Below are 12,218 nucleotides of genomic sequence, written 5' to 3' on the forward strand. Positions count from 1 at the left end.
GGGCCAGAATAATAAACCAGCTGCATGTATCGAAAACGTTAAATGCCTTCACTGCATTATGCTTGTACCCTATCAGTATCTATTATTTCTAGTGTCGCGCTATACTGCTAATCTGATGACAGTGTAGTCATTCTCATTTTCATTATTATTTATTATCCAAACATCCCCAAAGGTCACAAAGATGGGCGTTATAATGGGAGAGAGGGCGCACATAAAGTACACAGAGAAAACTGTAATAAGGAAAAAAAAGTTTAGTAAGGTAGCAATTATGTACATAAGACCATAAAAACATGTGAGGTTAAAGAAATAGCAAATAAGGATATGATATAATAGCAGTGCAAAAAAAAAAAGGACGGCATTAACACAGAAATTAAAAGTAAACACGGGGAAAACATTGACCATTTTGAAATGTAGCCATTGCATGAGTGCACTGCAAAGATAATGCAGTGTTTTAGAAGGTAGTTTTAAAAACTGATCTGCAACTACAGCAACTGCTATGGAAAGAGACAATAGGCAGCTCAGAGGTAACTGTGGGCACTTGCGACTCAAACGCTAGCGCGGCACTTGTTGGCTCTTGGTGCTTGCATGCGGCTTAATCTATCAGTACGAATCACTGATGAAACTATATCGCGGCTGCTCATAATGGAGAGCGGCGCGTATTCACATGCGCAAAATAAGGGACGCTTGCCTCACGCCACGCAGTCGGAGTTTTCGAAGCAGCAACCGTACCATTCGCTAGAATGTAAATAAAAAACGCCGCCTAGCTTACCCAACTTCTAGAAATCGCTGCTACCGAAGTCTGCAAGTCGTGCGCGAAACCCATGTAGGTAAGCATCATTAGGGAACGAATGTTTCGGCGCCGCATTTGAAACCTGTCTCCAAAAGGTATACAAATCCTCTATTATGTTCGTCGCTAGGCAAACATAACGTTGCAGACAACGAGATGCACGTCTGCGAAAATAGTAACGCAAAACGACCGCGTACATCAGCATGTGCTACATACATAGCTCGAACCCAACGCGTAATCAGCGGATGACAACCGAAATGAAAGAGCAGCAGGCACTTTTGAACGTTCGCCTCGCATGCTGAAATGAACAGCCGATGTAATTTCTTTAAAAAATACTTACATGACGAACTTTTCTTGGTGGTGGAGTCGCAGAGTTGTCCGGGGAGCTTGTGCGCAGCACTGAACCAGCGGGGACTGCAGTGTTTTCGTTTACCACTTGACTACAACCAAGATGGCGGCAGTGCTACTTCCGGAAAACCGGCGCATGCGCAGATCGGTCGGTGGGATCGGTCTATTCGCGTGCGTGCCACCATGTGGCGTCCGTGTCTCGTCGGCGATAAAGTCGGCGAGGCACGGAATGACGCCTTGATGCCGGAATGACGCGTGCGTCTAAATGTCGTACAAAAATCCCTCACGTGACTCGATCCTAGGCACCTAGGGACACGATCATTTAGGGACTTTTGAGAAGGCGCGATGGTGGCGCCAAGCGACGACGTCGTGCGACTGCGTGTTCGTTCTCGGCGTGATTCACGGCGTGATCGTTCTCTGGCCCGCGCTGACCGCGCGTTGTTCAACATTTCGTGTGTGATTGTGCTTGCGTTGCTTGTGTATTGGTTGTAGGTTGTGTGTTACTTGGCGGAAAGCCGTGAGTAGTGCTTGTCTGGCAGTGCGACTTTGGCCTCGGTGAGCGCTGGCAATACAGAACCTGCGTTGTGTGATCCGTGTTCCTTGACAATGCAGAGGTGGTGACGATTGAAATGTCGAAGTGGCGTAGCGCCTCGGCAGCGCAGCTCAGCGAACCGCGATGTGGCGTCGCCGTGTCCGCCTTTGCATAACGGACGTCGAGGGATGTGCTGCTCTCTACAAGTCACAAAAATGTGACTGCGTCGACCGCCCACGGTTCAGCGCTGAATGTGTGGTTCGAGTACTGTGCTTGAAACGAGTGGTGCAGTTGTGGTGGCAGAACGCCGTGAAATCCGTGCTGTGCAGACGCTCGAAATATCCAATGCACGTCGGCGTCTTGGCAACGGCCAGTTCGCGAACCGGCGCCCTAGAGCGGCGCCTCTGTGCCCGCCCTATTCGGTAGCGTCGACGCAATAATATTTACGTAACCAGTCCTTGCTTGACAGACGCCGATGGCGAAGGTGCTGCGACATGCTGCCGGCCAGCTTTGCAGTTTTTCTCACATTAAAAACATGTAGCATATATACATGCCTAGCATGTGTTGTAAGACGATGTCTACCATGAGAAGATTGGCAGGAGTGCCCCAGTACTGCTCCCAATCTGGCATTCCACGCTTTGCATGCTCTCAGTAAGCATGATGACAATATGGGCCCATTTTCTTCAAAGTGAGCTGCTATTCTGTTTGCAAAATGGGGAGGCTAGCTAAGCTGGTTTGTTCTTTTGTGTTTTGTCAATTTGATGAGAAATTCTTGGCAATGTTCTTTTAAGGTGCTTTTAAAAGATGTTAAGCCTACCAAAAAACTGCACCATTGGCAGTGTTCTTTGGTGGTGACAGAAAAGTGAAACTGCAGACGACTGCAGACGACTAAGGTGGTCATGCCCACATTTTTGGAAAATTTAAGAGCAATATCGGCACCCACAACCATACAACTGTGATTGAGCCATGGATGGCCACATGCTTTCTGCACAAATTATAGGCCCTTACGCAACATCAGTGAAGAGCCAACAGGCCAACGTACTGTGTTCCCTTCAACCTAGGCAGTCTACAGTTCATTGTTGTCGCAACAGCTGATCGCCCCGCAAGTTCACAGCCAAGTGCCTTCTGCTGCTACTAGGGTCAACTCGTCACCCGTGCACAACACTTCTAGTTGCCCTAGTAGTAGCGCCGTTGCTTCTAAATATTGAGTAACCACACATTGTAGGCTACAAGGGCATTGGTGCACTGCATCTCATCTCCATGTGTGTTGTGTTGCTGTTTGCATACATGTCCTTGTTTGATAAGTGCTCTGAATTTTTTTCACTACTGCAATGTCTTGACTGCACTGTGGCAGTGTTGTATATACTATTGATTAACCTCCATATACACAAGTGCTTTGATCATCAATCCTCAAAAATGTAACCTTCATGCTGCTCCTTCCTTCACAAGAAAGCTTGCATATCAAACATTATTCTTGCCCCAACTAGAATTGGCATGCAGGTTCAATTTGGTCGTCTCACCAGGCATATCTAATCCGCATTCTTGAGTATAGCCAAAACTGTGCTGCACGTTTAATCGCCAGGGATTGCAACCAATATTTGAGCGTATCTAACATTATGTTGTCATTGTCACTACCATCCTTGGAATCATGCCAGAATGTAGTGTCGCTTTGTCTGCTACATAAAATCATTCATAGTGAGCAGTCGTCCACCTTGCCTCTTGTTTGTCCATCCCACACATCTAGGTGCTTGCAAAATCTCCTTAGTGTCCAGCAAATTTTTGGTCGAACTAATGCCTTTGACTTGTCTGCTTTGCCACGTGCCATTAGGCATTGGAATGGTCTTCTCGATAACATTGCTGACACTAACAATACTGCAACCTTCAGACAAAAAATCAGTATGTTTGGGTAGTGTTCAAGTGTTTCTATTTCTGGTGTATGCAACTTTTTTTTATGTAATTATGCAATCATACTATTCACTGTATAACCCAGCTTTCTAATGGTAGAATTTTACTTCACGATTTTATAATTTCCGTTCTTTTCAATTTATTGCGTTGATCTTGTGTCGCTGTTTATATTTCTAACGTTGTAAACTTTTTCGCTCCTTTGTTATGCGATGCCCTCCCCCCTCCACGCAATACTCCTTCTGGAGCCTGTGACGTAGATGAATACATAAACCAGATGGCACTACTGTTTCTTGTGAAATGAAAATTGTGTATATTGTTGTGGTTTTACCAATAGAAGTCTAAATTGTAAATTGTTCTCCTGTAATGCCGGCAACATATCCATAACAGGCCAGTTGTGTATATTGCCTAGAATTATCATTCTTAGACCCTGAAAAGTGTGGAATATCCTATCTTCCTGTCTGTCCGGGTCTTTATCCATTTTTCTGTAAACTTGGGTCACTGGGTAATTCATGGTATAATGGGTAGAGCACTGGGTCTGCTGTGCTGAGGACACCCAGTTTGAAACAAAAATAGGTCACAAGGTATGGGCCAGGCCGCTCATCAATGACAAAAAAAATTTCTTAGGTGCTGGGCAGATTCGAATCGAATGTCAAGCACCGACTTAGCGGCAACCCTGCTAACAGGCATAACATGTCCAGAGGGACTCGTGAGAGAGGATCCCGGCTCATACATGACTGATCTCTGTGGTGGCAATACAATGTCTCTACATTGTTTCAATGCTATCGTATTAGCATCGGCATCATCATGAAATGGGTTGTGCCAGAATTTTTCTTTCTAAATTTATTCCCCTGTACCTATGTGCCACAGCTGAGCTCCTATCTCAACATTAGTCGATCTCACCTGAAGTAATGTATATTATAGCCTTAGCTATAATTTCTAATGAGCATGACTGATTCTCACCGAGAGTAACAGCCGCTTCAATTCCTTCACAATCTGCAACTGCATTATCAAATATGTTATAGTGAATCTGAGAAGTCTGCCACAACTGAGGATCAAACATGTTTTCAGTTTCAAGCAAACCATGCCAGTTAATTTCATGAAAGTGGCATTACAGAATTCACAGGCATTCAATTGCACAATGCATGCTTATAGGCAATTTTATATTCAGTTCGTGGCAGTTGCCATCTTGGGCTGTCATAATCTAAATTAGTGCATAGTGACGTCAAGTTTACTTAATCCTGGAATGTTAAAAACACCTGTGCACTGACTCTAGGATGTTACAGCCAGAAAAATGGGCATGTGAGCAGCCATGGTGAGGGCGCCCCAAAGCTCCAGTAAATAGCGTGCCTGCATGCGCTCACCTCCCCCCCCCCCTTCACCATTCAGTGCAGAGTAGGGACAACTGCGTCATTTGCAGCTGAACAGAAGTTACAAAAAAAGAGTTCTATAGAAAAATTTACTTTATTTTCCATTAACTGTACATAATGATGGGAGTCTGCAGTCAGGCATTCCACTCACTAAGGCACATGGAAACAAAACAGGGAAACAAAAATGAGTAGCTCATGAAAAATTAAGCCCTCGAACATGCAATATACATCCATCACCTGTGCACCATCAGCCCGATTACAACTTTTCTATTACTGTGCAAATATAGCTGTAGCCATTTGCCTTTGCACACTCAACTTCTTTCAGTGGTTTGTTTTCAATTCATTAGATATCTTTAGTGGCACACCTAATTTTTTTTTTGAGAAGCCCAATCACCACATACCTGTGATGCTTTGTTTCCCAAGCACCAAATAATGCCAGCAACCTCATCACGTTATTATGGTAATCTCTTAAAAGTTGTCACAATTTTATTTGGTCGTTTTGACAAGATTGCCAAGCTGATTAAACATGACTTGCACTGAATCCTTCTATATAATCTCAACTCTTTCCTTGATCGGCACCAGTATATCAAGCTTTAAGTTGACAACTTGAAGCATCACTTTCATATTCTTCGGGATAGGTAGGTTATCTTTATGTTTGCTTGGATTGTTACACATTTTTGATGGCAAGCGCCATGAACACTTCCAGATTTTGCGAGAACTTTCATTTTTCAACTTCTATTTCATCAGTGACTCCACCACACCTACCGGTGTGATAGTTTTCTTTACATACAAGGAGTATGTTATACTTTCACAAGCATCATCCAAATGTGGTTCACGTTCAAGGCATTCACCAGACATGGTAAAGCAACATTTGGCGGCAGTTGCAGCAAATAGAGCAATGTAACAGTCAGAAAAGCAACCAACCTGCGATTGTACAGCAAAATCCCATTTTTGCAGCTACTCTGACGCCATTGCCGCCATATGTAGAAAACAGACAGCCTAAGCTAATGATCAAAGAACCACTCAGTGACAACAGAAATTCAGACATGTGATCAAACAACCGCTCAGTGATCCACAGATCCAGACGTGATGCTGCAGCAACTGTGGAATTCCTTTCACGTGTTTTCACAGTACACCCATGTGCACAAGAAATCTAACACAATAGGGTATACCATTTGGGCAGCTGTTTTGGTGCTGCTACCACTGCCAAAGTCCTTCACCCCTCAGTCAGTCAATGGGCACTGAAAGCACTGGATTTGCATGTAAGTAACACGGCCACAAATATGATGCAACGAGCGGCTTTTGGTCTCTTCTAAAGAAAAAAATTATTGTGATTATATGTGTCACGAACCCGAATATAATGCGAGGCACGTCCTGAGGCTGGAAATTTTAAGGAAAAAAAGGCAATATCCGTGAAAGTGAGCCATCAAGTATATAGTGTGTCCTTCTACATTGAGCTTATTCCAATGACAAAATTCAGTGAGGCACCTGACACAGCCACCAACTCCACACCCCCTCACCACACATTCGTGCTGGGCCCCAACCCACACGATGGACCCCCATGTTTCATGTGAGTGATAATCCTAACAACATGCAGCTTGTTTGAAAGCAGAAACAAACATAAGGGTTCTGCAAACGCCACATTCGAGTTGAGGCTATATTAACAACATAGCTGCAGTGCACGCTTGCTTGCTTAAAGGATGCTTGCTGTAGAGACTACCATCATAATAAACATGCACGGCATTGTTGACATCGCACCATCGCCTCAGCGGGTTAAGATACGATTTGTTGCCCTTTTTGCACAAAAGCACGCGTCTCAATTGTGCGAAATTAGGCCACCAAAGCTGCACCACTCGTTTCAAGCACAGTACTCGAACCACACATTCAGCGCTGAACCGTGGGCGGTCGACGCAGTCGCATTTTTGTGACTTGTAGAGAGCAGCACATCCCTCGACGTCCGTTATGCAAAGGCGGCCACGGCGACGCCACATCGTGGTTCGCTGAACTGCGCGGCTGAGGCGCTACGCCTCTTCGACCTTTCAATCGTCACCACCTCCGCATTGTCAAGGAACACGAATCACACAACGCAGGCTCTGTATTGCCAGAGCTCACCGAGGGCAAAGCCGCACTGCCACACAAGCACTACTCACGGCTTTCCGCCAAGTAACACAGAACCTACAACCAATACACAAGCAACGCAAGCACAATCACACACGCAATGTTGAACAACGCGCGGTCGGCGCGGGCCAGAGAACGATCACGCCGTGAATCACGCCGAGAACGAACACGACGTCGCATGCCGTCGTCGCTTGGCGCCACCATCGCGCCTTCTCAAAAGTCCCTAAATGATCGTGTCCCTAGGTGCCTAGGATCGAGTCACGTGAGGGATTTTTGTACGACATTTAGACGCACGCCGGAATGACGCCTTGACCGAAACCACGGAGGATGATTATTTAGGAGTAGAAACTCCCGTCAGCGCGGGCGCTCGCGTGCGACCAGATAACGTCACATTATTATGCGCCGACGGGGGCGCATGCAGTGGCGGCGCCTTTCGGCACGTCATGCAAGCAGCAGCGAAAAAAAAAAAAAAAAAAATAGCAGCAGCCCGGCGGATCGGTGGTGCCGCTCGGGCGCGTTCTCTTCGGCGGCGCCCGTGTCTCCCGCGCTCAAAGTAGACGACACAGGCGTTCGGCGTTCGCTTCAGCGTGCACGCCGTAGCGTTGTTTTTGTGGGCCTTTAAGTCAAACAGTAACTGTTCTTGTCGGTGTCTGTTCGAGGGCCGTAATGCTAACAGCGCTGATACCTGCAGTGCACCCTTGTTCGGAAATTGCTAGCCTAAGATGGGATGCAGGTGGGATGCGTGAGTGCCCTCAGTAGAAGTTGTGAGGCGCGCGACCGAACGGGAGCAACGCGCGCGGCCGCGAACGAGAGAAACACATGTGACCGGTTGCCTTGGCAACCAAGACGGCGGTAATTTCTTTCTCAGCCGCCAGGTGCCGCCAGCATGATAGTGGCTCCGCGGGCTTGTGACATTATCTGGTCGCCGCAACTGGCGGAGTTTCCACTCCTAAAGGTTTCTTGCTCCGTGACCGAAATGCATCTGAGTTTTGGAGCAGCCACCTGTTATTCACAATTTTGTATGGGAAGGGTGCAACAGAATGACCGGGTCAAGGAAAGGCGGAGGCGTAGGCTTACTAATTAGGCGAGGACTGAAGTGGCAAAGGGTAAACGAGACATGTAAAGAGCATTTATGGATTAGTGGTACATGGCAAGGTAAAAAGACGTGGCTGGGAGTAGCTTACCTATGGACAGGTAGTGATAGCAGAGAAAAAAAATAAGGAATTGGTTGATTGCATTAGAAGCGATATTAATGAGTTCAGTAAATCGGGCCAGGTGATATTAGTGGGAGATATCAACGCTAACATGGACGATTTAAACGGATATACTGATTACAACGGCTCTCTAGTGCTGGATCTGTGTGATGAACAGAACCTTATAGTAGTTAACAGGGAGAATAAGTGTCATGGACAGGTAACGTGGCAATGCGGAAACAGGCAGCCATGTATCGACTACGCCTTAGTCTCGGAAATGGTCTACGAACAACTAGACCAAATGATAATAGACGAAAATGGAAAAAAATTGCCTCGGAAGCGATCATAGACGTTTAGCATTAAAGTTTGGGCGAGATACTAACGCAGAACATGAACCCATAGCCTCAGAGTTTTTAAAAATGAATGACGAGCAAATAACAGAGATCGCAAACAACATAGAGAAGAAAATTGAGGATTTTCCTACAGCAGTCTGGGAATATAAGGAACTGGTGGATGTTATGCAGCATGAAATAAGGCGGACACGGCAAAACAATTGTTGGATTGGCAAGAGGAAACCACGTAAGTGGTGGAACAAGGAAATAAAACAAGCTATAGAAGAGCGTAAAGAGGCATCTAGGGCTCATCGAGAAGCCAAAAAGTTGGGATTACAAGAAGAAGAGGTGCTCCTTAGATGGAATACATAAAGAGAAAAGAAAAGGGCTGCGAGTGAGCTCGTGCAAGAGAAAATTAAATGCGCAAGTGAACGTTGGGTGCATAACATTCACAAAAGAAACAAAGGCGCTCCAAAAAGATTCTGGAACCATATAAAAGCACTCGGAGCTCCAACTAAAAACTCGCAAACGGCTATAAGGGATGAAGACGGTAACATCTACGAAGGAGATGATGCGATGCGGTACATCACAGACGTTATTAGGGATAACTTCGGCACGAGAAAAAGCGTAGTTCAGACAACAGATCCAGCAACAGCAGAGAGGCCAGAGAGATCAAAATTTAGCATAGAAAGCTTTTATTGGGAAAAGGCAGCAGAGAATGTCCCTAACAAAACAGCAACAGGACCCGATGAAATCCCAATACAGCTAATCAAAAACCTCGGTCCAAAAAGCAAGGCACTGCTGACTAATGCCATAGAGCAAGTGATTAGAACAAAGAAAATTCCGGATGGATGGCGTGAAAGCAAGATGAATCTCATCTACAAAGGCAAAGGAGATAAGGATAACACGAGCTCGTACAGGCCAGTTACAGTAACGTCGGTGATATATAGACTGGCAATGCAAGCCATAAAATTAGAACTGTCGAAGTGGGTGGAGGAAAACGATGTATTGGGGGAACTACAGAATGGGTTCAGGCCAGGCAGACGCTTAGAAGACAATATGTTTGTACTAACTCAGTGCATAGAGATTTCAGTAGCTCAGAAAAGACCTTTATGGATCGCATTTCTAGATATTAAAGGAGCTTATGACAACGTAGACAGAGAATTGTTGTGGGATATTCTTCAATACGAAGGCATAGATGACGATTTCGTGGAGCTGCTAAAGGAGATATATCGAGACAACCAAGTACAAGTGGTATGGGAAGGCCGAAAAGGAAATGAAATGGTGGGAATTCACCAAGGATTGAAGCAAGGATGCCCTGTGTCACCATTGTTGTTCACGCTTTACGTCAAGGGTATAGAAAGACGACTGGAAAACAGCGAATTAGGTTTTGATTTATCCTACATGCGTAATGGACAAATGGTGCAACAGAAGGTCCCCGGACTGATGTACGCAGACGACATTGTGCTACTAGCGGACAATAAAAAATATTTACAGATACTTGCGAATATCTGTGGGAATGCAGCGACAAATCTAGGCCTTAAGTTTAGCACAGAGAAATCAGGAATTATGATCTTTAATGAACACACGAGTAACTTCGTGGTGTCAATTCAACAGCAAGTAATACCCATAGTGAAGCAATATAAGTACCTCGGCGTACACATAAACGAAGGAAAGAATTACTCAAACAACCACCAAGATAATCTGAAAATAAAGGGGAAGCGGAATGCAGCAATAATGAAACACAGAGCACTGTGGGGCCACAATAAGTGGTGCGTGGAATCTGGAAAGGAGTAATGGTGCCAGCGCTAACATTCGCAAATGCCATTATATGCTTAAAATCGGATATATTGGCGGGATTGGAAGTTAACCAAAGATCAGTAGGCCGGTTGGCTTTAGGAGCCCATGGTAATACCACAAATGAGGCAGTGCAGGGTGACATGGGTTGGGCCTCCTTTGAAGTCAGAGAAGCACAGAGCAAAATTAGTTTTGAAGAAAGGCTCAGGAACATGGATGAAAATAAATGGGCGGCTAAAGTGCACAAGTATCTCTACATGAAAAGCGTCGACACAGAATGAAGGAAGAGGTCAAGGAAGTTGGCAACCAAGTACAGGATAATCGAAACTGCAAATAGACAACCAGGAGTCATGAGAAAGAAAGTGAGAGAAATAGAGACCGTGAATTGGATACAAAGAATGGAAACAAAAAGGACAATGGAGATTTACAAGAATGAGAAGAAAGAAACTAGAAGGAAACATCTGTACGATAACACAAAGGGCAGTGCCTTGCTATTTGAGGCTCGAGCCGGTTGCCTAAGGACGAAAACATATCGGAACAAATATTCGGAACTAGATGAGACATGTGCATGCTGCAGTAAAGATCCAGAAACCACTCAGCACATCCTGATGGAATGCGACGGGAACACCCAGCGAGAACCGCAGGTAACGTACAACTCCCAGAAGCGCTTGGTTTCAAAGTGGAAGGAAACATAAACAGATCAGCCGTAGAGATCAGCAAGAGACGACTGGAGTACTGGTGAAAAAAAAAAGCAGGGAAAAGATGGATACGACCTGATCTCTTAAAATCATAGGCAGCGGCACAAGGCAAATAATGCTAGATAAAGAACATGTGTAGTATACCTGATTAAATCAAGCAGGCTAGGTGACTATTTGTCGCCGCCCCATTTCAAAGGGGATGCCAATAAATCATCATCATCATCATCATCGAGGCGGCGCCGTCTGAGAAAGCAGCCGCTCGTACCTTGGAGCGCGCTGCCGTGAATATTTTTGTGTGTATGTGTGCGTGTATGTGTGTGCCGCAGTACTATAAACAGGGCTTAAAAACTCTAATCGGGAACATTTCTCATAGTTCACTTGAATGACATTGCACACTGCTTCTGGTTAAATCTGTCTGCTCACATTGTGCGACGCTGGACTGGCGCTGTTTGCGTGTGGCTGGGTGACCTCTCCGGCGCCGTTGATGCATCGACGCCGAGAAACGCAACGGCGGTAGACGCCGGTGAAAACGCTGAATGTGGGCCGGGCTTCAGAGCTTCGTTCTCCGTGTAAATGCCTTGCTGCTGCGCGTTTCAATGCAGCAGCAGGTCAGAGAATAGCATTATTGTCTTTCCCATGAGGAGAACGGAATGTCGTGCGCCGGAGCAGTGGCTCCATAACATCGGGAGTAATGATTTCGCCTCTTCTAAGCACGTCGTTCTTCGTGAGGTGAATCTTGCAGCTTTCGTTATATTTGTGGGTGAAGTATCATAGAGATTTTAGAGCTCTTTGCATAGCCGGACTCTTCGTCCAGTTCAATACAGAACACCTGTGACTGTGCATTTAGTGAGTCGCTGCACTTTTTTTGTTGACTCTTCGAGCCGTGACAAAGCTTTTTTTTTGTGCTTTCGCGTGTGCTTTAGTTTTCAAATGTATGTAATTTTTAAGTTAATGCCTGTAAGTTCTATTTTGTAATTGTGTGTGTGTGCGCGCGCGCGCGTGTGTGTGTGTTTGCGTGTGTGTGTGTAATCATTGCGCCTGATACTTGTGAAGCCTGCTTTTATTCTTCTGCTTTATTTACTCTTCTTATTTACTCTTCTGCTTTTATTGCGTGCTGCTTGTATCTCTACAAAGTTTCAAT

The sequence above is a fragment of the Dermacentor silvarum genome, chromosome 5 (assembly GCF_013339745.2).
Source record: "Dermacentor silvarum isolate Dsil-2018 chromosome 5, BIME_Dsil_1.4, whole genome shotgun sequence".
Classification (NCBI taxonomy): Eukaryota; Metazoa; Arthropoda; class Arachnida; order Ixodida; family Ixodidae; genus Dermacentor; species Dermacentor silvarum.